Source organism: Quercus lobata, chromosome 5, assembly GCF_001633185.2.
Source record: "Quercus lobata isolate SW786 chromosome 5, ValleyOak3.0 Primary Assembly, whole genome shotgun sequence".
Lineage (NCBI taxonomy): Eukaryota > Viridiplantae > Streptophyta > Magnoliopsida > Fagales > Fagaceae > Quercus > Quercus lobata.
In genome coordinates, this window is record NC_044908.1 from 43,830,429 (window position 1) to 43,835,243 (window position 4,815).

At 37.4% G+C, this 4,815-nt stretch overlaps 1 pseudogene; it reads right to left on the reverse strand.

Moving 5' to 3' along the window:
- Positions 1 to 270: 270 nt before the first annotated feature.
- LOC115990522 lies at positions 271 to 1,637 on the reverse strand (annotated as a pseudogene).
- Between the last annotated feature and the right edge of the window lie 3,178 nt (positions 1,638 to 4,815).

The following is a 4,815-nucleotide window of genomic DNA, read 5'->3' on the forward strand; positions in this document are numbered from 1 at the left end:
TACCTTGTCAAGACAGTACTCACAGAGGGTCCCGCTGGATGTGGGTCCATATCTAGCATAAATTAAAGGTGATTAATGGCCTATTAAGTGACTACTGGCTGAGTACATACAGAATGAATATCATAATATAGAATGAAACAGTTAATTTGAAGTACTAAAGTCAATCCCACTAAAAAACTCATCAAGCTCACAAACTTAATTCACTAACTATTGCAAGGAAACTTATTACAATCAAAAGACACATACAATATATCAAACAATTTGTCAGATTCAATATATATAATTAAAAACAAAACAAGCATAGTGTTCAATCCTTGGAATTATCCAATACTCCTCAGTCATCAATTTGAGGTAATATTGTCTCTTTTCCAATAGTCCTGCATGGCTGCAACCAGAGATAACTGAAACAAAGGCAATCGAATCTGGACTCAAAACTAAGTCTCGCATTTTTACAAAAAGTACCACAGCATCATGACCTAGTCCATTAAGACCAAATGCAGAGATCATTGAGGTTCGTGATACTACATCATGGAATTTCATCCTGTCAAACACTTCCCTTGCATCTTGTAAACTTCCACACTTAGCATACATGACAACCAAGGAATTCTCCAATAACAAAATTTGGTCGAAGTTTCTTCATCTCAACATATTCATGCATCTGCCTTCCTAGAGATAGAGCCAAAAGATCCCCACAAGCAGGAAGAACACTAGCAATAGTGACTGCATCAGGTTCTATCCCATATTTTTTTCCATCTGTATATATAAATTAACTGCTTCACCATTCATTGAATTATTAACATACACTGCTATGATCACATTCCATGAAACAACACTCTTCTTTGCCAACTTCATGAAAATCTCTTTAACATATGAAACATTGTTAGATGATACGTTAGTTACAGCCGGCAAGAGGCTAGCTATTGTACCAGCATCTGGTTTTAACCTCGATGCCTCCATTTCTTTACAAACCTCTAATGAATCATCAAACCTTGCATTTTGCACATACCCAGCAACCTTGAATTCCAGAAAACAACATCTCTGCTCAACATCTCATCAATAACTAGCCAAACCTCCATTAAACAACCACATTTCCCATCCATTGCAACTAGACCATTCCCCATAAAAAAATTCAAATCAAGCCCAACTTTAATAACTGCACCATGAATTTTCATCCCAACATTGAAATTATACAATCTAGAACACGCTTTCAACACACAAGGATGTGTATAATTATCAAGCTCAAATCCCTGGCAAGCCATGATTTTGAAACAAGAAGAGCATCATAGTACATGTGGTTGTTTACACATCTTCTGATCACAACATTAAGGAAAACAATGTTCTTCTCAGGAATTTCATCATATATGTTGTGTTATACTGGGTTCTCCACGAGCAGCATAAGCCCTAATGAGTTTCATGCCAAGGGAAGGGTTTGAGTATAGGGGTTGATCAACAATGATCTTAGAATGGAGTTTCTTCAAGATTTTGATATCTGGGTATTGGTCCAATATTTCACCACACATTTCTTCAGTGAGAGCTGTGCTTCTCTGGGTGAACTCAGGCTTTGGGGTTGAGGAGACTAGATTTTGCAGTTGCCTGGCAGTAGAAAAATGGCAGGAAAGAGGAGTGACTGATTTCATGAATGGTTGAAGACTAGAGTTTGGAAATTGAGGTTTGGGATAGTAAAGTCGGATTACTTGATTTAGATATTAGATCACAAGTTTGATATATGGCCAGTGTCTAACTTCCATGGTCTATCATCCTCAATGGATTTCATAACCTTGGCCTATACTACTAGGCTACCATCAGTACTAAGTTCCCAACCATTAAAATGGCTTAGTCTATTAGACCCGTTAAACTGTGTACCTCAAGACTCGATTTGGAACAAAATTTGTAATTTACAAAATTCAACATCACATCACCCTTATAACCCCATTTAACTAACCCTTCTCTTCTTGTTAGCCAATCCTATATAGTCAACCAAGAAATGAAAGAATGTTTAGGAATATAGACTGTAAAACATTTGCTTTTCACCATGCAACATTTAATAGCCTCCCAAATGCAAATGCTTATCAGGTGCAGTAGGAAGCCAGATAACTTCGTCTTAAATGCGCCTGATCTAAGCTTTATATTTCTTGCTTTGGATTAATACGAATTCTTATGATCTTGTTGGAGGCTAGAACCAACTTCCAATTATGAATGACACTCGAAAGGCTAGTTGTCATGGTGCTAGAAGCATATAAATATCTATGCACAAGGTTTTGGTAGGGTGGCTCTTTTGGATGTCAATTATCATGACTCAGATAAAACTTTGAATCACCCTTGCCTATTATAAACTTCATCAGAGCTCTAACTGCATCCCTCAAACGAAGCAGTTTTCTTCATGCCCATGTGCTCTCTTGATATAGAAACCACCCAAAAACTTCTTCTAAATGGAACCACCAACTTCATCAAATGGGAAACTGTATTCCAATCCCAATTTTTTAAACCCAAACTACCCTCCTGCTTTGAAATAGTTGATACCTCCCAAGCAACTCAATCAAGCCCCCACTGCCTTCTCAGCTTTCCTAATCTACAAGTATTGATTAAATCTTTGTTCAACCTGTACGTTTTTAGACCCTTTAAACACAACCAGATTAAACTAGTTATTTAAACACAACCTGATTAACCTAGTTATTTGACCAAGTGATTAACTTAAATAAATTATGCAAAACTAGGTTAACACATATAAATCATATCATTGACAAGTGCGGAAAATAAAGAACACAAGGATATGATAACCCAGGAAAACCAAACCAGTAAAAAATCTGGGGAGGATTTAACCTAACTATCGTCAAGGTAAATAAATCCACTATAGAGAATTGAAGTTTACATAATAGTGACTTAGACCACTAACATCCTATTGCTATCTCGAGTATGAAACTTACTACTACAACCACGTGATAGCTCTGAGTCCACGGACTACTTCTCTCTTGGATTCACAGCAAGCACAAGCACTCCCGCTTGTATATCTTTAAGCTCTTGAATCAGCAATTGAATTGATCATCAAGCTCTCGACATCAATCTTGAGATTGGAAACCCTAAGTGTGTATAAAGGCAAACACATCTAGATCTCATAAGAGATTCACACCTAGCATAAAGAGCAACCCTAAAACGTGGCAGGGTTTTTCCTTTTATATTTAAGACAAGACATAAAACCCTACATGTCAAACGAGCTTGGACTGAGTTGGAAAATTCTACAGAAAAAACAATCTGCATGAGCTTCGATCGATCGAGTCTAATTCTCAATCGATCGAGCCAAGCAAATTTACACAGTAAATCCTGCAGTACATTCGATTCCAACTTTACAATAAACACATACTTTGAGCAAGTTTAAAATAAGACTAAACGTTTTGATCATGGTTTGCCAATATTACAAATTGAAGTTCTAATACATTTAAACCTAAAGTCTTAGAACCCAACAAACTCTCCCTTTGGCAATTCGTGACAAAACACAAACTAAACAAAATGCTCAAAGTTTACAAAAATAGCCCAATACAAGAACATTTCCCAACACAACAAATTCAACCTAACCACTATCTATCAGTTGCAAGTGTAGACAGCAGCACGATTGAATCAACCTATATATTCTTATAACACTTAACAAACACATAAACGCATGTGTGGAAAATACAAGTAAAACAAAATAAATTTTTGATTTCACATAAACATAAACTACAAGACATATATCATGAATAACCTCATAAATATAAATCAATAATCTATGTAGCACAATGAGAAACAAGAAACACATATAAACACATCACAGTATCTCCCCCTATTAAAGACAACTCAAAATAAAACAAAATACATCATGAGCCAAAGAATATAAATACATGATGAAGCACCTAAATACAATCTAAAGCACCTAGCTCCAAAACACAAAAATCTCCCCCTATCAACAAAATCTCCTACTCATATGTACTCCCCCTTTTTGTGATAAATTGCCAAAGGGCAATCACTCATCATCAAAAGAAGGTGGCTGAGGTGATCGTCGAAGACTCTCCAAATCTGGTCGCAAAAACCGAAACTCATCAAGCATGTTCACCAAAAGCTGACCATGAGCCACCTAAACGGTCATTACAGTCTCCAACATACAACGAATGTCCAAATCATCTGAAGTAGAAGGCGGAGGAATAGCAGCAGCAATCAGATCAACGTATGCATCAACAACTGGATCACCTATAGAAGAGGGAGGAGGAGGAGGAGGTGGTGCACCAGAAGAGGAAGAAATGACTCTATGGCGTTTAGAGATAGCTCGCATCTGAGCAGCCCTCTGCCTAAGAAAGATGGCACCTATAGGAGCAATAATATGAACAGGTTCAAACGCTGGAAACTCATCTAATCCTAGATGTAACAAAATCCGATGAATAAAGACGAGGAAGAAAAGAGCATAAGCAGTAGAACTACTCCTATGTACCTCAATCAAAGAACGAATGAAAAGATGAGGAAAGTTCATAGGAGCATTAGTGACAAGCGCATACAAAAATGCACATCTCTCCAAAGGAATGGTGTGCAGATGAGAGATAGGCCAAATCGAATGGCAAGAAATCCGAATGAAAAGATAGTGAATCTCGGTCTACTCGTAAGAGGTGATCCAAGGATCAGAATCCCATTGGAAAGAAGTACCAGTAATAATTGACATAATGTCATCAAGGGACGGAGACTCATCGTAAGGATAAACAGGATGTTGGACCAGTGACACCCCAAGAGCAACAGCCATTACAGAAGGAGTAATGGTGTACTCTTCACCCCGTATCCAACTTCTCACAATAGTGT